Here is a 23,153-nt window from a genome sequence, read left to right as displayed (position 1 = left end):
TCAATTTTCTTAAACTTATTGAGGCTCATTTTATGGCGTATGATATTGTCTATCTTGGAGAAAGTTCCATTTGTTGAATAGGGTGTGTGTTCTTTGGTTGTTGGATGAAATGTTCTGTATATATCTGTTAAGTCCATTTGTTCCAAGGTATAGTTTAAATCCATTGTTTCTCTGTTGACTTTCTGTCTTGATGACCTGTCTAGTGTTGTCAGTGGAGTATTGAAGTCCCCTGATATTATTGTGTTGCTGTCTATCTCATTTCTTAGGTCTGTTAGTAATTGTTTTATAAATTTGGATGCTCCAGTGTTAGGTGCATATGTTTAGGATTGTGATATTTTCCTGTTGGACAAGGCCTTTTACCATTACATAATGTCCCTCTTTGTCTCTTTTAACTGCTGTTGCTTTAAAGTTTGTTTTGTCTGATATAAGAATAGCTACCCCTGCTCACTTTTGGTGTCCATTTGCATGAAATGCCTTTTCCCACCCCTTTACTTTAAGTTTATGTGACTCCTTATGTGTTAGGTGAGTCTCCTGAAAGCAGCAGATAGTTGGTGAATTCTTATCCTATCTGTAGTTCTGTATCTTTTAAGTGGAGCATTTAGGTCATTTACATTCAATGTTAGTATTGAAATGTGAGATACCTTTGCATTCATCGTGCTCTTTGTTGCCTGTGTAGTTTGTGTTTTTGTTTGTTTGTTTTTGCTTTTAAACTTGTATTTTTGCTTTATAGGTCCTGTGTGATTTTTGCTTTAAAGAGGTTCTGTTTTGCCGGGCGCGGTGGCTCATGCCTGTAATCCCAGCACTTTGGGAGGCCGAGACGGGCGGATCACAAGGTCAGGAGATCGAGACCATCCTGGCTAACACAGTGAAACCCTGTCTCTACTAAAAATACAAAAAATTAGCCAGGCATGGTGGCGGGCACCTGTAGTCCCAGCTACTTGGGAGGCTGAGGCAGGAGAATGGCGTGAACCCGGGAGGCGGAGCTTGCAGTGAGCCGAGATTGCGCCACTGAACACCAGCCTGGGCGACTGAGCGAGACTCCGTCTCAAAAAAAAAAAAAAAAGGCCGGGCGCGGTGGCTCAAGCCTGTAATCCCAGCACTTTGGGAGGCCGAGGCGGGTGGATCACAAGGTCAGGAGATCGAGACTATCCTGGCTAACATGGTGAAACCCCGTCTCTACTAAAAATACAAAAAACTAGCCGGGTGTGGTGGTGGGCGCCTGTAGTCTCAGCTACTTGGGAGGCTGAGGCGGGAGAATGGTGTGAACCCAGGAGGCGGAGCTTGCAGTGAGCCGAGATCACGCCACTGCACTCCAGCCTGGGAGACACAGCGAGACTCCGTCTCAAAAAAAAAAAAAAAAAAAAAGAGAGGTTCTGTTTTGATGTGTTTCCAGGATTTGTTTCAAGATTTAGAGCTCCTTTTAGCAGTTCTTGTGGTGGTGGCTTGGTAATGGCGTATTCTCTCAGCATATGTTTGTCTCAAAAAGACTGTATCTTTTCTTCATATATGATGCTTAGTTTTACTGGATACAGAATTCTTGGCTGATAATTGTTTTGTTTGAGGAGACTGAAGATAAGGCCCTAGTCCCTTCTAGCTTGTAGGGTTTCTGCTGAGAAATCTGTTCTTAATCTGATAGGTTTTCCTTTATGGGTTACCTGGTGCTTCTGTCTCACAGCTCTTAAAATTATTTTCTTCGTCTCAGCTTTGGGTAACCTGATGACAATGTGCCTAGGTGAAGATCTTTTTGTGATGAATTTCCCAGGTGTTCTTTGTGCTTCTTGGATTTGGATGTCTAGGTCTCTAGCACTGCCGGGGAAGTTTTCCTCGATTATTCCCCCAAATATATTTTCTAAGCTTTTAGAATTCTTTTCTTCCTCAGGAACACTGATTATTCTTAGGTTTGGTCATGTAACATAATCCTATACTTCTTTGAGGTTTTGTTCATATTTTCTTATTCTTTTTTCTTTGTCTTTGTTGGATGGGTTAATTCGAAGACCTTGTCTTCAAGCTCTGAATTTCTTTCTTCTGCTTGTTCAGTTCTGTTGCTGAGACTTTCCAGAGCATTTCACATTTCTAAAAGTGGGTCTGAAGTTTCCTGAAATTTTTATTGTTTTCTTTTTAAGCTGTCTATTTCCTTGAATATTTCTTCCTTCACTTATTGTATCATTTTTTTGGGATCTCCTTGCATTGGGCTTCACATTTATCTGGTCCCTCCCTGTTTAGCTTAATAACTGACCTCCCAAATTCTTTTTCAGGTAAATCAGGGATTTCGTCTTGGTTTGGATCCATTGCTGGTGAACTAGTGTGATTTGCTTGGGGGTGCTGAAGAGCCTTGTTTTGTGATATTACCAGGATTGTTTTCTGGTTCCTTCTCATTTGGGTAGGCTCTGTCAGAGGGAAGGTCTAGGGCTGAAGGCTGTTGTGCAGATTCTTTTGTCCCATGGGGTGTTCCCTTGATGTAGTACTCTCCCCCTTTTCCTATGAATGGGGCTTCCTGTGAGCCGAACTGCAGTGATTGTTGTCTCTTTTCTGGGTCTAGCCACCCAGTAAGTCTGCCTGGCTCTGGGCTGGTCCTGGGGGTTACCTGCACAGAGTCCTGTGATGTGAACTGTCTATGGGTCTCTCAGCCGTGGATACCAGTGCCTGTTCTGGTGGAGGTAGCAGAGGGTGCAATGGACTCCATGAGGATCCTTAGCTTTGGTAGTTTAATGCTCTATTTCTGTGCTGGTTGGCCCCCTGCCAGGAGGTGGCACTTTCAGCTGTGCTAGTATGAGGAGGAACCAGCAGTGGGTGGGGCCCTAAAACTCTCAAGGTTATATGCCCTTTATCTTCAGTTACCAAGGTGGCTAGGGAAGGACCATCAGGTGGGGATGGGGCTAGGCACACGTGTCTGAGCTCAGACTCTCCTTGGGTGGGTCTTGCTGTGGCTGCTGTGGGGGATGGAGGTGAGATACCCAGGTCACTGGAGATGTGTACCTAGGAGGGTTATGGCTGCCTCTGCTGAGTCATGCAGGTTTTCAGTTAAGTGGGGGAAAGCTGGCAGTCACAGGCCTCACCCAGGTCCCAGGCAAACCAAAGGGCTGGTCCCACTCCCACCGTGTCCCATCCTACAGCCCGGAGTCTATTTCCAGGTGGAGGGTGAGAGGGTCTTAGAAACTTGCCCGAGGCTATCCGCCTCCCAGCTGAGAAAGAAGGGGCTTTAGTTCTTCCCGGCCTGTGAAGTCTGCATGCCAGATCCACACCCTTTCCTGAGTTCTGGCCAGGGGGCTTCTCACCCTGTTCAAATTCTTACAAACTTTGCCTAGAGAATTCCTTCTCCTTGTTGAGTTTTACCCCCTGCACCTCTGGTCACCCTCACGATGGATCCCCGTGGTGCCAGACAGGAATGGGCTGCTAGGGGACCCAGTGAGCTCCCAGGGCCTTTCTGCTGCTTCCTCTGTATTTTGCTTGGCTCTCTAACTTGACTCAGTTCCAGGTACAGTTGGAAACTTCTCCTGCAAACAGACCTTCAGCTTCTCCACTGGGGGTGTGTATCTGGGGGAGAAGTGTCTACCTTTCCCACTTCTGCATTTGGGGCACTCACAGTATTTGTGGGTCTCCTGGGTCCTGCAGGAGCAGTCTGCTTCCTTCAGAGGGTCTGTGGTCCTCTCGGTATTGCTGGTTTGTTCTTGCAGCCAATCTGAAGATAAAATTCACAATGCAAGCCTCTGCATGCTGTACGGAGCTGCAGTCTAGTCCTGCCTCCCCTCTGCCATGATCTCAGGGGCTTTTTTTTTATATGGGGGTTTGAAGTACAGATTACAGGACGGACAGTTTAATGTGGCCCTGAATTCCAGTAGATTTGCTTTTAGTTGCTTTTTACCAGTCATCCCTATAACTCACATCAATGGAGTTAAGAATACATAAGCAAGCCCTGTTTTACAATCCTTCATTTATAAGTTATGTGAGCAACTCAGAAACAATTTCCATGCAGACATCATTAGATACTAGGATTAGGTTTCAGACTGCCCCACCAAAGCAGATGTAAGCCCTAATGAGTGCACAGTGATATGGTTTTGAGTACCAGGACCCGAGCACTGTATGATGTAGAAGGGAGGAGATGAGTTTTCTCTCCTGGGAAGGGGGCCACACACTTGCACCACATACCCATCCATACAAACACACACCCTAGTGCCTCCATTAGGAAGCAGTGCTCACTAATGTGGACTGCTTAGCTAATTTGATATAAGTAGACAGACCACAAAAGAGCACATTATGTTTTTTTATGTAACAGACAATAACAGCCCTCCATAAACCCTGTTCATGCCATTCTACTGTGACCTTCTTCAGATACCACCAAATAGATTGAGTGTGAAACTATTTCAAATTTCCCTTGTTAAACTGACTTCGGTAGGAAACTCACAGAAACTTTGATTGTGAACATCAGGTAAAGAAAGCCACGTTTTACTCCAGATTGCCTGGGGTTTGTTTTTTCCAAGCATGCATTTGGATTTGCTGTGGAGTGAGAACTTTCTGCATGGCAGAAGGAAAGCCTGCACCTGTTCAGAGATGACGCCTACAACCATCTCCTGAGGCTTGGCCCTGAGCCGGCTAATGTCACTGCTGGGCTTGCCTTAGGGTGTGGGTGTTCTTCCAAGGACCTCCTTTTCTTCCTCAGCTCAATTCTACCTTGTTCGTTCTTATATGGAGAACTTGGAAACTCAGAGAGCTGGGTGTATTTAGAAAATGGGCTGGAGAAAGGATAGGTGTGATAATTCATTTTAATAAGTCAAATTTAAAACTTTTTTTGACTTGCATTGCCTGGGGATCTCATTATTTTATAATTTTTTTATATTGATGAAGTGTAGGATTAGTTATAATTGATAGTTCTGGGCAAAGCATTTAAAAAATCCTCCCAGGATGGTTTCCAGGGACTGGATACGGATGTTTGTGAAGCATAAACCCGTTTTTACTACCTTCCAAAGAATGGTCTAGAGGCTATATAAACCATCATGTTTATTATATCTTTTAAAAAGTTAAGTAAAACTTTTTTTAACCTCATGAAATAAATAGTCACTCTGGCAACATACTACAGCAATAGACACTTGGACCTCTGAGAGTTTTGCTGTAAATATGCTGAAGATTTATATAGCTTGGCAAAAACCACCTTCTTTTCTTCTAGCATCTAGAAACACTTTTCTAAAATCCTTTGGAAATGCTACAATATGTCAGGTGCTCAGATGGGGTATAGAAAAACAACAGCTTAGTCAGACGTTGTCATCGCCATGTCCTGGAGCCCCTAGGAAAGCCAATATGGTGAGAAGGTAGCTCCCAAGCAGCCATCTCCACAACCTTTTGAGCAGGAAAACCCTTGTTTTTTCCTTTAAGTGGAATGTTCGTTTAGTTAAACTTTCCCTGGACATCTCCCACTTGTTTACTGTATAGCAGGCACTGATGCCACCATATGTCAGTGATATTGCTAAGAAATGCCGTTCTGCAGGCACAAAGGTGAGGCGCCTGTGTAGCATTAGGTGCGTGTATATGGGAAGGAAGGGAGTACATTGAGAGAAACTTTCCTGGAAGAGGTGACATTTGAACTGATTTCTTGAAGACAGAACTGGAGTTAACTGGAAAAGAAGGGAAAAGGACACCCCAATCAGAGGGAACAGCTTCGACGAGGTTTGGAAGGGAGAGTGTGTGGTGCAGCTGGAGATGGTAGATAATTTGGTGGAGTAAGGCAGAGGTATGAGGTGTATTGTTGGATGCTGAGGCCAAACAGACAGGATAGAGTTTAGACTCCATCCTGAAGGTGCTAGAAGCTATTGAAGATTTACATAGAGTATTGGCATATTCTGGCCTATGTATTTTTAAATTTTAGAGATGGGCTCACTCTGTTGCCCAGTGGAGTGCAGTGGCACAGTCGTAGTTCACTACAGCCTTCAACTCCTGGGCTCAGGCGATCCTCCCACCTCAGTCTCTTGAATAGCTGGGACTATAGCCTCGTACCACCACATCTGACTCATTTTTTATTTTTATTTTTTTGTATAAATGGGATCTTGCTATGTTGTCCAGACTAGTCTTGAACTCCTGGACTCAAGCAATGATTCTTCTGCTTCAGCCCCACTAAAGTACTGGGATTACAGGTGTGAGCCACTGTGCATGGCCTGTGACTTAACAGTTTAGAAAAGTCCCTCTCGCCATCCACAGAGGGGGAAAGGGCATTGCAAGTAGTAGCAAGATGATGTCACTGGCTTATGTACTGGTATGACTTTGGGGGCATTGGAGAGGGACTTCTGTCACCCAGATAGTTAATTGGTTTTGTTCCTTGATGGCTGAAATTCCTTAGACTCTTTTTTTTTTTTTTTGAATCGAGAATTCTGGGAAGGTTGAGTGGACTTTTTGGCCACATGTCTGTTTCATCTTCCTGGGGTCTCCCTAATTCCCTTTGGGTAATTATACTGCACTGTTGAATATTGACTTTGTGAGTAACTGTTAAGATCCCCCGAGAGGTTCCTTCAGCCAGCTTCTTCTCCCTGCCCCAGTATAGCCATTGGGTGGACAGATGGGGTAGGCTCAGCCAGCCTGACACTGTCTGAGAATGGAAGAGACCACTAGAGCGAGTTCTTTCCTGTGGTGGCTCTCCAAAGAGATCTCTTTCTCTATACATTATTCCTGTAGTTGCTTTTTTTCATTTTTTCAACTTTTATTTCAGATTCAGGGAGTACGTGTGCAGCTTTGTTTACATGGGTATATCGCCTGATGCTGAGGTTTGGGGTGTGATGGAACCAGTCACCCAGGTAGTGAGCATAAAACCAAATAGGTAGTTTTTCAACCCTTGCCCCCTTTGCTACCTCCCCCACCAGTAGTTCACATTGTTTATTGTTCCTATCTTTATGTCCATCTTTACCCAACATTTAGCTCCCACTCACATAAGTGAGAGCATGTGGTATTTGATTTTCAATTTCTGTGCTAATTCTCTTAGGATAATGGCCTTTAGCTGCATTCATGTTGCTGCAAAGGACATGATTTTGTTCTTTTTTATGGTTGTGTAATATTCCATGGTGTATATGTAGCACATTTCCTTTAGCCAGTCCACTGTTGATGGGCAACTAGGTTGATTCTATGTCTTTGCTATTGTGATTAGACCATGAAGAACATACAAATGCATGTTTCTTTTTGGTAAAATGGTTTATTTTCTTTGGATATACCAGTAATGATATTGCTGAGTTGAATGGTAGTTCTGTTTTAAGTTGTTTGAGAAATCTCCAATCTGCTTTCCACAATGACTGAACTAACTTAAATTCCCAGCAACAGTGTGTAAATGTTCCCTTTACTCATCAACCTTGCCAGCATTGCTCTGATCATGAGTAATGATGAGTGTTTCTTCATATGCTTGTTGGCCACTTATATGTCTTCTTTTGAGAAGTGTCTGTTAGTGGGGTTATTTGTTCTTTGTTGTTGATTTAAATTCCTTATAGATTCTGGATGTTAGTCTTTTGTCAGATGCATAATTTGCAATTTTTTTCTCCCATTCTGTAGGCTGTCTGTTTACTCTTTGATAGTTTCTTTTACTGTGCAGAATCTCCTTAGTTTAATTAGGTCCCACTAGTCAATTATTTTTGTTAAAATTACTTTGAGGACTTAGCCACAACTTCTTTGCCAAGGCTGATGTTGAGAAAAGTATTTACTTTAATAAATGCTTTTTAGAAAGAAAACCCATGTTTTCTTCTAGGATTTTTATAGTTTGAGGTCTTACATTTAAGACTTTAATCCATCTTGAGTTAATTTTTGTACATGGTTATAAGTAGGGGTTCAAATTTGTTCTTCCACATATGGTTAGCCAGTTATCTCAGCACCATTTATTGATTAGGGAGTCCTTTCCCCATGGCTTATTTTTGTTGACTTTGTTGAAGATCAGATGGTTGTGGGTATGTGGCTTCAATTCTGTGTTCTCTGTTCTCTTCCATTGGTCCATGTGTCTGTTTTTATACTAGTACCTTGCTGTTTTAGTTACTGTAGCCTTGTAGTATAGCTTAAAGTCAGTAATGTGATGCCTCTAGGTATTTTTTTCTTTCTTTTTTTTTTTTTTTTGCTTAAGATTGCTTTGGCTTTTCAGGCTCTTTTTTTGGTTCCATATGAATTTTAAAATAGTTTTGTCTAATTCTTTAAAAATGACATTAATAGTTTGATAGGAATATCGTTGAATCTATCTGTAGATTGCTTTGAGTTGTATTACCATTTTAACTATATTGATTATTCCTGTAATTTCAACTGTCAGGTTCCTCAGAAGGACCCTGACTCCTGCCTGTTTCCAGGTGTGGCTTTTCAGGCTTCTCTTTGGTTCTAGGAGCTTCACATAGCCATCTGAAAAAGTTGCATTTGTTTGAGTTAGCTGCAACCGGTTGCTGCTGCTTGTGTCGAAAGAACCATAATAGATGTAGGAAACGTCCAGAGGTCTTATACTTCATACCACAGTTTAAAGACTAATCTCCTAGCCTTTCCTACTAGTTTGAAAGGGGTACAAGGAGAGAACATGACGTTATTTTCAGAGAGGGAGCAAGGGATATTCTCAAAGGGGCGGAGGAAACTAAATCCCTGCAGACCAACTGCTGGCCTCCCAGTATTGCTGCAGGCTGGTCTTGCTCCAAGGTCTTTCTAGAGCGGGTCAAATTAGCATCAAATAAGTGGGAGCATTTCCTGTGTACTTACAATTCCAGTTCTTTCTTAGATGGCACTCAGGGCTCTGTCAGTACTTAGTGATAAAAATAACAATAGGCTGGGTGCCATGGCTCAGGCCTGTAATCCCAGCACTTTGGGAGTCTGAGGCAGGTGGATCACGAGGTCAAGAGATAGAGACCATCCTGGCCAACACGGTGAAACCCTGTCTCTACTAAAAATACAAAAATTAGCTGGGCGTGATGGCGCATGCCTGTAGTACCAGCTACTCAGGAGGCTGAGGCAGAAGAATCGCTTGAATCTGGGAGGCGGAGGTTTCAGTGAGCCGAGATGGCACCACTGCACTCCAGCCTGGTGACAGAGCCTCTGTCTCAAAAAAACAAAAAAACAAAACAAAACAAAACAAAAATCACAATAGTAAATATTGATATAGCACTTATATAATATGCCAGACACTGTTATAAATGTGATATACATATTAACCCATTTATTTCTTATAATCAAATTTTGATGTAGGTACTATTATTATATTACATCTATCTACCTTTTGCTGTCAGTTATCTATCTATCTATCATCTATTTATCAACAGATGAAGAAATCTCAAGGAATAATTTTAATTATTTAGCTACATTATACAAACAGAAAGTGGTAGTAACAGAATCTGTGCTCTTACTCCTGGATTCAGATCTTAGCTCCACTTCTTTTTGGCTGGACAAGTTATTTAACCTCTGTGGCCTCAGTATCCTCATTTGCAGAATGGGAGTAATAATAGTATTTATTTATCTAGTATTAGGTAGCATAAAGTAAAATGCTTCAAATTGTGCCTGGCACAAAGTAAGCACTATATAAATGTTTTCCAGAAAAGTTATTTTGTAATGGACCTTATAAAGAAGACAGCACATACATACTTTATAGAGATAAGCACATAACAAACTGTGTGACTCTTCTGTTTATCCCTGTGCTTTGTAAATGTTTTGTAGCTCTCCACAGAAAGGGCATGAGGTGATATAAGTCATTGGTATTGTTTATATACTCATTTAGGGAGATAAAGCCAAAATACAGTTGAATTTAAGGACATGAGCCTGGTGTGTTAGGACAGACAACCACCACCCCCTACAGAAGCAAAGAGTACGATGTGCCTCCCCAATATGGGGCTCACTGGAGAGCGGGCGTGGGCTCTGGGGTTGCCACCTCTGCTTTCCATTTAACTATTTGAAACCTCAATTTCCTCATTCATAAGTGGGGAATCATCTTAATGCCTGGTTCTCTGCGTTGATCTTGGGATTAAAAAAGATCATTTGCTTATTCATTACTTTTGGCTGGGCATTAAGGATACAAAAATTAAGAAAAAATAGGCCTGCTTTTGCAGAGCTCACAGTGCAGTGTGGAGACAATGAGTAAATTGTTCTACTGAATTTCAGCAAGTTAAGTACTCTGATGGAGGCGGGTACTGGTGCGTGGGGTGCAGTGGAAGGGAGCCTGATTTTGAGGCAGGGAGAGGTCTGGGGTCTGGGATTGGTTCTGGAGAATATGATAGAGCTGAGTCTTGAAGGACATTCTGAGCAGACCAAACAAGTGCAGAGACCTGGAGTTGTGAGAAGTTAGAGCACTTTCAGGGATTTTCATTAATTGTTTTTTTTGTTTTTTGCTGGGGGATGGAATCTCGCTCTGTCACCCAGGCTGGAGTGCAGTGGCACGATTTTGGCTCGCTGCAACCTCTGCCTCCCAGGTTCAAGCGATTTTCCTGCCTTAGTCTCCTGAATAGCTGTGACTACGGGCATGTGCCACCATGCCCAGCTAATTTTTGTATTTTTAGTAGAGACAGGGTTTCACCATGTTGGCCAGGCTGGTTTCGAACTCCTGACCTCAGGTGATCCTCCTGTCTTGGTCCCCCAAAGTGCTGGGATTACAGGCATGAGCCACCATGTCTGACTGTTTTTCACTAATTCTTTATTGTTCTAGAGTTTCAGTTCGGTTGTGACAGGAAAGGCTAATGGATAAGGAATAATAATAATAATAACAATTTATAATAGCTACCATTTAATTGAACATTTCTATATCCCAAGCACAGAGTGTTTTATTTGTATTATCTCATTTTTAATCCTCATAACTTCTCTGTGGTATCTGATATTTAGTATCCATGCCATACAAATAAGGAAACTAAAGCTCAAAGAACCTAAATGACTGACCCAAGGTCACACAGCTAGTGAGCGCGGAAGCCAGGATACCAACTCAAGTATTCTGGATCCAGAGTTTACCCTGAAGGCCAAAAGAGCCATGTGGGGACTTTAAGTATGGTGAGTAGCGTATAACTTAATCCAATGTGCATGGTAAGGGTAACTTCAGCTGAGTGTGAAGGAAGAATTTGAGGGTAGGGAATGGAAATAGGCCTAAGGCACGGGGGACAGTTAGGTGTCTGTTGTGGTGAACCAGTGGAAAAATACCGAGTGTCTGGATTAAAGGAGGAGGGATAGAAAAAAAAAATCGATTTGAGAGGCAATGGGGATGTGTATCTGCTCACCCTCAGTGCTGGCTGGCTGCCAGCAGGCCTGCGTGGCAGGAAAAAGGAGGGGCCTAGGGTGACCTCCAGGTGTCTGACCTGAGTAAGCGGGTGTGAAGGGAGTAGAGGATGAAGGGAAAGTGTGGATGTGCTTATTGTAAGGCCCCAATGGGACATTCAGAAGGACACATCTGGTAGGCAGCTCTGTGAGTCTGGAATGCAGGATGGAGACTGGGCTGGAGATGCACATCTGGACTCCACTGTCAGATGACATTGGCCAATGAGAAGAGCAGAGGCACAGGGAGGAGGCCATGGTGGTAGGTGGGGCCGGGTGGAAGATGACACAAAGCTGGAGGCTGCAGATTGTATCCAGGCTGCAGGTGTCTTCAGCTTGGTTGATGATATTAAAACTTGAAGAACCATAGTTGCCAACATTTAAAAAATTGGTTTTTTATAAAACTAAAATTTATAGGTATTCTTCACAAATTGAGTGATCTGGCCACCTGATAAGGGACAACAGTTGGCCAGTGCCCTCCTTCAGCAGGACCTGTGCTCCCTGGTAGTTACAGTGGCCAGGTGTCCTCCTCCTCTCATTTTGGGCCCCTGCCTTGCTCCTGCAGGCATTTTATCAATATTTTGTGAGCCCAGATTTAAAATTTGGGAAGAGGACACAGAGTTTCATAAAAACTAAACATGAGTAGTCAGACAAGTGGGAGAGAATACAGCAAATGGTGTTAGTGAATTGCAGAAGCAGGGGAGGTCAGTAGGACAAATGCTATGGACAGATGCAGATATGCAGATTGGGAAGTGTCCTTTGGGTTTGGTCACCTGGAATTGCCCTTTGCAAAAATGCTTAAAAATGGGGTATTAGGTCAAGAATTGTAGAGTAAAAGGAAGGATGAATGTAGAAAATAATTTCAAGAAGCTGCGTTAGAGGAATTTGAGATTGGGAGACTTTAATATGTGTGTGTGTGTGTGTGTCTGTTTTAATGTGAGTGCTTTGAGTATGTCTATATAAGGATGTATTTAATATAAAATAGTACTTTATTTGTCCTTGACGTACATTTGATAAGAACTACAAAAAGTCTAGTCTTAACTTTGGTTGATAGATTATTCTATAATTGGTGGTTTTTATGAAAACAAAGCTCTCCAGGTTACAGGATGGGGTAAAGTGTATTTTATACGTCTATGCAAAGACAGCCTTGCCTCTTTAGATCTTTACTAGTGTTAAATGCATTTTTACTAGTTGAATATATAAGCAGCCATGCCTTAAGATGGGTAATTTTACATTTTAACAACTGTAGATTAAGTCGAGCAGTGTTAATGTGATTTGCCACCTACAGTTACTCATGAGTATGTACACTGTCCATTTCCTTTTAATATTAGCCAGGTAGAATCTGTATGATGATCTTATCAGCCAGCATCACTTCTATTACAATCTGGGTTAGTATGCTTTTGTTGATTTTATGCCACATCCCCAATTTTTCCATTTACTTTTTGGTATTTGTTTTATGATATAATTTGATCCAGCCAATAACTTGTATGTGTGTGTATGTTAGAACTTATCTATCTTGTCTTCAATAAAAACTCTCCTAATTAAGGAAAAAAATGTACCTGCCATCTGCAGTGGTTGATAAATAAGCTACTTGTCTTCTGTGGTGACCACCATTTTAAAAGCACGTTTGTTGTGATTTCTTTTCTCTCAGCTAATGCAGTGGGCAAGAGAGACTTTAAAATTTGATACAGAATGGAAGCAGCCAGTAGCTAAGCTATTGGCAAATGTCAACCAACTCATTAATTCAGCAAAAAAAATTTTAAAAAAATTATTATATTTTAAGTTCTAGGGTACATGTGCACAACGTGCAGGTTTGTTACATTTGTATACATGTGCCATGTTGCTGTGCTGCACTCATTAACTCGTCACTTACATTAGGTATATCTCCTAATGCTATCCCTCCCCCAGATCCCCACCCCACGACAGGCCCTAGTGTGTGATGTTCCCCTTCCTGTGCCCAAGTGTTCTCATTGTTCAGTTCCCACCTGTGAGTGAGAACATGCGGTGTTTGGTTTTCTGTCCTTGTGATAGTTTCAGCAAATACATTGTTAAGAATTTAACATGTGTCAGATGAAGTTCTAGGGACTGGGAATGCAGTGATATGTAAGACAGATGCAAATCCCTGCACTAAGGGAGCTCATATTGGACTGGAGAAGCAAACAGTAAATAAGATAATGAAATTAAAAAGTATATGTCTAAGTATATTTTTGAAAGTGATAAATGCTATGGATTAAAAATAAAGCAAGGAAGGGGATTGAACTTTTAGGGGGTTATTGACATTTTAGATAGGCTAACCGAGGAAGGTGTTGTTGAGAAGATATCATTTGAGTGAAGACTTGAGGGAAGTGAGGAGGCAAGCCATGCAGTCTCACCTGGAGAAAGAGCATTCCCGGCAGAGGGATCAGCCACTGCAGAGGCCCTGAGTTAAGATGTGCCTCATTTGACAGGATAAGCATTAGCAAGGAGACCAGGATGCCAGATGGGAATGATAGAGGAGAAGAGGAGTCTGAAGTAAGATTAGACAAATGAAGTTAGGGGAGGGTGGATGGTGGCCACTTTGACTCTGAGTAGGATGGAAGCCACTGGAGGGTTGAACATAGGAGTGACATGATGTGATGCACATTTTAACAGGATCTCTAGCTAAAGGATTCTTTTATTTATTTATTTATTTATTTATTTTTATTTTTTTTGAGATGGAGTCTTGCTCTGTCGCCCAGGCTGGGGTGCAGTGGCCGGATCTCAGCTCACTGCAAGCTCCGCCTCCCGGGTTTACGCCATTCTCCTGCCTCAGCCTCCCGAGTAGCTGGGACTACAGGCGCCCGCCACCTCGCCCGGCTAGTTTTTTGTATTTTTTAGTAGAGATGGGGTTTCACCGTGTTAGCCAGGATGGTCTCGATCTCCTGACCTCGTGATCCGCCTGTCTCGGCCTCCCAAAGTGCTGGGATTACAAGCTTGAGCCACCGCGCCCGGCCAAGGATTCTTAATCCTTCCTTTTGCCATGAACTTCTTTGGGAGTCTGAGAAGCCTATGGACCCCTTTTCAGAATAGCGCATTTAAATACAAAAGATGAAACCTACAGGATGTAAAGGAATCCAGTTATGTTGAAATGCAATTACCAAAATAGTAAAAGCAATTTATGAGTTAGCAATATATGTGCTTATTAATTCATTAATTAAAATCTAGCAGTAGGGCCATTAACTACTGTGATTCTAAAGTAATAATGAGTATAAATGGTATTTTGAGATCTCTGCAACAACTCTGATAGGATATTAAGTTATTCACACTTCTGTTGGTGTGAAGTCATTGGCACTGGTAATATACACTACCCCGGGCCGATACCTGCATTCTTAATGGAAGGAATTGCTAAAATTTTAGTTAGAGATTGGTGAAAATAAATATTTTTTTTTCTGTCTAAATTCAAGGACCTCCTGCATTTCAACACAGACCCCCTACTCTGACTCTTAAGTGAACAGATTAAATGGAATACAAAAGAGGAGTGGGATGAAGTAATGGAATATTGCTGTTTCTGTTGTTGTCTGCATGTCAGTTGGCACTACTGGAATTCACTGCTTGCCATTTCAGATCACTGGGATTCCTGGTAGATTGGCACACCCAGTGGAAGTGTCAACTTTTTTTTTTTTTTTTTTTTTTAAAGGTTCTAGGAAGAGCAGTAACTCCAAGAGGACTTTATAGTCTCGGATCGGTTCCTTGTGGCTAAATCTTTCAGGAGGCCTGGGGTATGGTCCTTTTGTAGCCACAGATTCTCTGTATGGCCACAGACAATCAATCCATTCTCCTCTCCCAGAGACATCTCTTACTTTGGTATTCCTAGTTCACAAAGATGTAGATAGTACAGGCAGAGTTCTTCATATTTTAAAAGAAATAATCTGTATAAATAGCTCTAAGTCATAGGCTACCTCCTATAGCCCAAGTGTACCATTTTCTGCTCTCTGTCCATACCACGAACTTTCCTGCCATCATGCTTTTGTATGTGTTCTTTCCTCTCCTTGGAGAAGAACCTTCTTACCCTTACCTGGCTCCTTTACCTTGTTCATACCTGACTCGCTCTTCAAGGGTTAGCTCCAAATGCTACCTATTCATGTAGCTATCCCCACTTCCTTATCTCGAGGGACTCTACCTCTTCTGAACTTCCTCAATAACTTCTCTGTACCTTTTCCCATGCCTGACATACTACTGCACCTTGTATTACAGTTATTTATTTACCCATTTACCCTCCTTCTTGTTCTTCTCAGCTCCTATAAGCTTCGAGGGCAAGATCCATGTTATCTTTTGTCCTTGGTAGTTCCCAGGATACTGCCCATCATAAAGCAGCCATGAATGAACAGCAGCATCTCAGGATAGTGGACGGCTTTGGCTGGGGGCTGGGGACCCTTTCTCACGTGAATCTGTATGTTCATTCGATATCTCTCTCATTCCCCTTTTCCCCTGCCCAAATGCTGACTGGAGCTGCTTATGACCTTTTATTTTTCTATGTAGAAATAACTATTTTCATAAATATTTTATAATACCTATTTGTTTAAAGTGAGAAATATACATAATGTTGAAAGGTAGAGAGTAGAAAGTGAAAATCACTCCAAATTCCATCATCCAGAGACAATGAATTTAACATTTTGGTATATATTCTTATTTACTCTAAAAAGACGTAGTTTACAAAGATAGAATCATGCTATATATTGCACCATAATTATTTCTCTTTTATACTTAGCATATTGTGACTTTGTAATGGTTTTAAAGGCAGTAGAGCTATAGTAGCTAAGAGAATGGCTTTGAAGCATTATTGTTTGGGTTCAAATTATAGAGTTGTCACTTAATAGCTGTTGACTGCCTAAAATCAGTTAACTTCTCTACCAGTTTCTCCGTCTGCAAAATGAATGCAATAAAAACACCACTTGTCTGAGTGCTGCGAGGATTAAATGGATTTAGACATGTAAAAAGCACAGGGCCAGACTTAGTATAAGGAAGCTTTAACTTCTGTAACTTTTATTATTTCAGCATTTTTAATGGCTACAGAGTATTCATTGCATGGCTACCCCCGGTCTATTTAATCATTCCTCTGTTGATGGATGTGCAGGTTGTCTTTGACATTTCACTCTTACAAATAATTAATGATGCAGTGAACAACCTTGTACATGCATCTTTCAACGCTTGTCTGATTTATTTCTTCAGGATACATTCCAAAATGCGAAACCCTGGGATTTTGTGATACACATTGGTATGATGTCCTCCAGAAAGGTTTCTTTAAGAAGTTTTCACTGCTATCATTGTACGATACTTTCCTGCTCACTCCAAAGCTGCTTGCTTTCAGTTCCTCTTTATCTGCCTGTGTGAGTGCAGTCGTTTGATGCATTCAAACGGGACAGCCCTAGCCTCTGTCTCCAGCTAGCCATGCAGTAGGGAGATGACTACAAGGTGGATGGAGCCAGTGCAGTTCCTTTCTGGGGCCAGGAGCAGTTGCATGGACCACTCAGAGTGACCCTAGAGCCTTGTCAACACTCAGTGGCTGTGTGGTGCCTCCTTCTGTGAGGTGCACACCCTTCCCCAGGGAAGCTCCTGGTCTGCCTGTCTCTCCTTTCCTTTCTCTAGATTTTCTTGTGGAGGTGACACAGCTGCATCCCTGCTGCCTCCCCTCCATTCCCCAGGGGGAGGTTGTCTAGAAACATAGGGCAAGAGGAAAGGAAGGTGGTGTTTAGTTACCCATGCGTCAAGTCTTGGGATTTCTGCAGTTGGTATGGCATTTACTCACTCTGAATGACCAAGAAAAATATAATTTATACTAACCTTTCAAAAGTCATTTAGAAACTTTGCTTTAGAAAGCACTTACTGGTTTGTCCCTGAATATATTAGACCCTGAGAAGTTTTCATTTTCTTTTAGGGACAGATTTTAAAAAATCATGTTAATTCAAGGATTTGCCATATTAAGGTACTTCTTGAAATTTGACAGAGTTAAATTTGGACAGAGTGAGTAGTGGAGGGATATTCTTAGTAATGCCCTGTCTGAATCAACTGGAAGATGTTTGATTCTGATTGCTTTGGATTATAGGATTTAAATATCAGTACAATTTTTTTTCCAGCACGCTAAATCCAATTATGGCAGTATGATTATGATATTTTAATTTTATTTAAGCAAAACACTGGGTGACAATTTTCATTAGTTAAGCCAGATAGAGAGAAGTAGGGTTGAGTTTCACCTTTTGTTACTATTCATATAATTTTATTGCTTTCAGATTTTATTAAAAGTGAGTCTGTGGTTGATGAGTGGTAGCAAGACTACAAAACTGACATGAATTTGCATTTTTTTCCAGGGACACCAATTAGTCTCCACAAGGTTGGAGCTTTGGTGAGGAGTGGGCGTATTCAGCAGGAGCAGCACTACCTGCAGAGAGCTGCAGCAGGCGAGAGATCTGAAACTAGATTAGTGCATGTGCACAGTATATCATTCTGGCATTGAAAATGTTGGAAAATTTAAGACAGACTCACTAACCTTTAGACTCAAATTGCATGAAGCATGGTTTGAGTTTCAACAAAAGGTTAAACTTGCTTTTATCTTTCTTCATTTTTAAAGTTTTGGTTGTATGACACTGGAAATGCCATGACTGAATTCTGAAAGAACAAGTGTTGGGAGGGTATCCCCAGCCCCTGTCAGCAGGTGAAGTATTAGTACAATTTGTCATTCCAAACCTTCTGACCTTCCAGCTCCCAAACAGCTGCCTGGGGTTCTTTTACTCTACTTGTAGAGCACTGGTTCTCAAGTGGGGATGACTTTGATCCCCAAGGGATATTGGCAGTATCTGGAGACATTTTTGGTTGTCACAGCATTGTGATGGGTAGGTGGTGTATAACTGGCCTCTAGTAGATGGGGGCTAGGGATGCTGCTAAACACTCTACAGTGCATGGGACAGCCCCCACAAGAGAATTACCTGACCCCACCAATAGTGCTGAGGCTGAGACATCCTGCCATAGAAGTTTTCAAGGTCAGGATATCTCCAGATAAGCCAGCTGGCTGCCAGGAGGGTACTCACAGGTCCCATTTTCCAGGTAAGATTATCACAGGTTGGAGTCAGCTATCTCTTAACCTTGCAACTTCAGCATTTCACTCTCAGGTGTCCCAGAGCTGATCAAACTGTAGGAGGTTGACTTGCATAGAAACTCACAGGAAACTGCATAAATACACCTCTTGCTGTCTTACTAAGTTCCAGTACAGTCATAGACAGAACTAGCAGAGTAGACACCTGTGTTGTCCGTATAGCTCATTTGCTCTTGATAGCAAGGTGTGTGGGAGCCCAGATCAGCAGGAGATGCCTCAGGGAGCCTGGAGTCAGAACAAAGGGAAGTCTTTGGGGATTATAAAGATACCTGAAACTCCGAGGTCTTGAAACTCAAGACCCTACTCGAGATGTCCCACCATTTGAGTTGGACGTGCTGAGTCTTCAGGATGAGACTCTTCTGTTTTCACCACTGCTGGGATGGGTCTTGGGAACCTACCTCAGTCTTTCACATTTTCCTTCTCTGCTTCTACTACTTACCAGCTGCCTTTCATTATCCATATTTATTCTTTTCATTAATTTAGTCTTATTGGCTCAGGGAAGAGGAATTGGTTCAAAAAATGTATTATGCACTACTCTGTGACAGGGATAATTAATATGAAGATTGATATTAGGATACTGTCCCTAACTGGAGGCTTTCTCCCAGTGTAGTGGGTGGTACTGGTGTGACAACATTTCAGAAGATTATGGCCAGAACAGTGATGGGGCCACACAGGATTCTGTGCAAGTACAGAGGACACAGACTTATGGTGCAGTGTCACTTGGAGTGTCTGCTTTGATCCATCAGGCACTGATTTTGTGGTTTTTGGAGAGCAACCTTATTCCTATGATTCTGAGACCTGGGAGAAGGGTGCAGGGAGTCATTCTCACTCATGTGGACTGTCTGCTGTCCATTTGCTTTTCCTTGGGTTCTGTTCCACGATTGGGTATCAGGTGTCTGGAAGACGAAAGAGTCCAATATGCCACTTAGTCATTACGTTTTCCCTCTCAATAACAGAGGCAGTCACTTGTTCACTTTTGAATGCTGTAGTCAACCCACCAGGAAATATAGCCACCCTGGAGGGAAGTACAAGGATGATGCAGAGAGTTTTGTGAAGAAAGGAGGGAATTCTGCAGAAGGTGGCAATACTTGAGTGAGCTTAGTGTGTTTTCCAGGATCAGGCTGAATCACTCAGGAAAGTCAGAAATCTATTAAGTGCTAAGTCACAAACAATGCTCTTTTCTTTTGAACAAGCCAACAAGGATTGGGCTGGTAGGAACACAGAGAAATGGAAACACTGGATGGGATTGTTAGGCAGGAATGGGAGGATATGTTGGATGCACACATTTTTCTTCCCCATTGCCTGCTGGCTTGGGTCATGTTCTGCCCACTCCCCGCAATCCCTGCTTGACCTTCCCCGACAACTAAGAGAGATCTTGATTTTCCACACTAACTGATCTCAGGCAGAGCCACCTGAGTTTCACTCCTGGCTGTGGTGCACCTCAGGTGTAGGACTTTGGACAGGTCACTTCTCTGAGCCTCAATGTCCCACCTATTAAATGGAAATAATACCACTTATCATGGCTGAGGGCAGAGGAGATGTGTATAAAACTCCTAAAAAGATACTTGGCTTCCTGTGGGTCTCAGAAGATGCTAGTTATAATTTTATATTGAGAAATCACACTTAGAATGTGAATGCTCTTAGAGGGGTGCTAATTTACATAAATTCATAACAAGAGATATTGTCTGGTGTTACATCTTGTCTAAAAGTCCAGTTTTTTTTGGATTGGAATCATGGTGATGGAAAATGGGGCAAGGCACAGGAATTCTGAGTTTTGCAGGGAGGGGGAGAGAAAGGGACAGCCTGGGATGTCATTTATTCATTAGACATAGACTAAAGGCCCATTAGGTACTAGTGCTATAAAAAGGATACACTTGGCTAACTTCTCAGTCTGTCCCTGGACCGGCCCTGACCTTCCTGTGGTAAGCCAGTGCAATGAACTTTAGGTAGTGCTTGGGGATTCTTAGAAATGCTGCCTAGCCTAATTATTTGGTTATTTTTTCTTTAGTAATTAATATAGTGATTTATTAATTACCTCTCAGCCAGATTAATCCTACCTTCCCTTAAAATGTGCTACAGTTGGAAAGGCATCTGATAGGGAAAGGAAGACTATGTGTGTGCTATATCCTTTTACCAAGGTTCAGCAGCAGTTGTGTGTTTCATTGGAATGCAGAGAACTGAGGGTGACCCAAGGACATGCTACTGAGAGGGCATGAAGGAGGAGGAGGGAGAAAGGAGGAGGAGGAGGAAGGGGAGGAGGAGGAGGAGGAAGGGGAGGAGGAGGAAAGCATGGAGGAGGAAGGAGGAGGAGTTTAGCACCTGAATTGATTTTACTTACCCTGTTGAGATTTCTCTACCTCCTCTGCTAAGTGTAGCATCTTATAAGTTCAGTTTGGGTGGAGTTGCATTTTGCTTCTGGATCTTTCTTCAGTATCATCTCTGTTGGCGGTGGGAATTTACCCCTCTGCAAAGTCCAGATGTGCTGAAGGATTGCTCTGCTGTTGTTGGGACAACTTGGAAACTGTGTTCCTGCTTCATTCCCCCTCCATTGCCCCTTGATGTTGTTAGGATGCTATTCACTTGTTTATTTGGTTTTGGGCCTGAGAGCTCTTGGGGGATTGGGGCAGGCACTGCATCTGGTTTATAATCCCAATGCCTAAGATAATGCCCAGCAGATCATAAACCACAGCGAATGTTTGTTTAATGACTGACCTAGCCAGAGGCACTTTTTTCATGTTTTTTTTTTTTTTTTGCTCAGAATCAATATTTTCTTCTTCTTCTTTTTTTTTCTCCCTCTTTTGGACCTGGTGTTGATTGAAAAACATGAAAATCAATGGATGGATGCTTAGAAGCTAGTGCCAATGTATGGGAATGCATCAGCATGAGGCAAGGCTTACCTGGGTGGAAACTGGAATTTTTTTGCTTTTTAAAATTTATTCAGAGACAAACTGAAATTTGGCTTTTGTTTGTTGTGACAGAAACTTAAAACATACCCCCCAACACACACTTCATACACATAATCACACACAGAAACTGTGATTACACCTGTGTCATTTCTGATCTGTGAAATATAATAATGGGCAAATAAAGCAACATTGAATTTGGCCAGCCTTTGAAATCTATTGATTTCAAATTAGAGCAGCAGTGTTAATTCTGTTATAGCAGTAATACCCAGAAGTTGGATTTTGAAATGGATTAGAATGCATTCATTTAGAAGCTTACAAGTATATCCTTGATGAATTAGCTGGGAGAATAACACTTCTGTAAGAAACCTTGTGGGAGTAGGTAACTGCAGCCCTAATTATAGTGCCTGATTTTGTCTTTAGATGTTTTAGTGGCCTCTGCCAGTAGACGAGTTCTAAGACTTTCACTACTGTTGAGTTCCGAGGATCCTTAAACCTAGCACGTGTCCACTGGCAGTGATGGTTCCACAGGGGAAAGAGACCACCCTCCACATGCTGAGAATTAGGTGGGGCTTTCAGATTTGAGTCTCATCAGCAAAGTGCCCAGAGTGCTGATCCTGAGATAGAATGTCTTGGGTGTATTTGTTCCTTGCAGTTACAGCTTGGCTGATGGTTTTTTCTGCAGGTGAGAGTGATTTTCCAGTGATTGCTTTGGCCTGTACAACCAGAGAACAGGATTCTTCCCTTCTTTTTGGCCACCAAATGCCTATGTGCACCACACATTCCAGTGTGCTGAGAAGGGCAGAGCGTCTTGGATGATGATGGACGTCCCACCGGGCAGGATGAAGGCAGAGCGTGTGGCATCTCCACCTCAAGGGTAAGAGTTGCCATTCTATCTTATTTTCTCAAGCACCATTATTTATCAAAGCAGGATGAGAATGAGCCTTCCAGTGTAGTGAGAAAGATGAAAGTTAGACTCTTCTGATGGATGGTCAAATCGATTGGGCAGTTGGGACAGACGACTATGGGAAGAAAAGTGTTGGTCTTGAAGGATTAGATTGGAGTTACATTAAGGGACACCACTGGACAGCTTTAGAAAATGCCGTGTTTCACATTTCCTCCCTCTCCCTTTTTGACATTTATAGTTCAGACTTGAGAGAATGACACTACTGCTATTGTAACTAGATTCCATTTGTGTTCATGTTAGCCAGTCTGGCTTAAAATGTATGTTGTGGACTGGAATTGGTCAGAGTTTGGCTTACGTCACAGACTGGGTAGCTCATCAGATGTACCTGGCCCAGAGGCACATCTTTGTTTGAGCCACATAATGCTTAAAACATGTTGGATCAATTCTAACTAAACTTGAGATATTGCACATAAGGATCAGGGTTTCCAGGTTCTCCTGGGAAGACCGAATGATACGTCTATACTGGGCCTCTGTTCCTAAAAAGGATTCCAGTGCTGAGTAGCCTCTGCCTCTTAGATAAGTGGGGACAGTTCACCACCATCCCCAGCCATCTCATTTGTTTGACTTGTTTGGTCGCCGGAGGTATTTAATTTTGCCATGCCTGTTCTAGATCATTCTGTTAGCTCTTTGACAAAAGTAGTAACAGCTTTTGTTAATTCCTCCAGATAAAAGCAAGTATCTTTTACTAGATTATGGGCAGCACTTAGCATAAGGGGCTATAGCTGTAAGAGGATGATACATGGTTCCTTCCACAGCGGAGCTTGGAGTCTAGACTGAGCAACAGTCAGACTTGTGGGGAATAAGGAGAATTGTAGATAACATCATAACGCCTTGTGATATGTGCTAAAATCAAGGTGTACACAAATGAGCTGTGGGAGAGGGTGAATACAGTGGGGAGGTAGAGAAGGGAGAACCATTAATTTGGCCTGGGCCTAAATTCTCCAAAACTCCCCCCTCTGGGCAACAG

The 23,153-nt window shown here is 42.3% G+C and overlaps 1 protein-coding gene across 7 annotated transcripts in view; it reads left to right on the top strand.

Annotated features, from left to right (window-relative positions):
- Nucleotides 1–23,153, top strand: part of KCNS3 (potassium voltage-gated channel modifier subfamily S member 3) — a 55,782-nt gene that overhangs the window by 18,230 nt on the left and 14,399 nt on the right. For 4 of the 7 annotated variants that reach the window (XM_005576492.5, XM_005576491.5, XM_065527372.2 and 1 more), the window contains one exon: nt 21,905–22,096. The gene's annotated coding sequence lies outside the window, so the exon portion shown is untranslated. Of the gene's footprint in view, nt 1–17,534; nt 17,879–21,763; nt 21,786–21,904; nt 22,097–23,153 lie in introns of those variants that run through there. The other 3 variants (XM_045369740.3, XM_074012286.1, XM_065527373.2) reach the window with 3 other exon arrangements.

This window comes from Macaca fascicularis, chromosome 13 (genome assembly GCF_037993035.2).
Source record: "Macaca fascicularis isolate 582-1 chromosome 13, T2T-MFA8v1.1".
NCBI classification, from domain to species: domain Eukaryota; kingdom Metazoa; phylum Chordata; class Mammalia; order Primates; family Cercopithecidae; genus Macaca; species Macaca fascicularis.
Note: the sequence above shows the minus strand (reverse complement) of the source record. Positions and strands in the feature narration are given on the sequence as shown.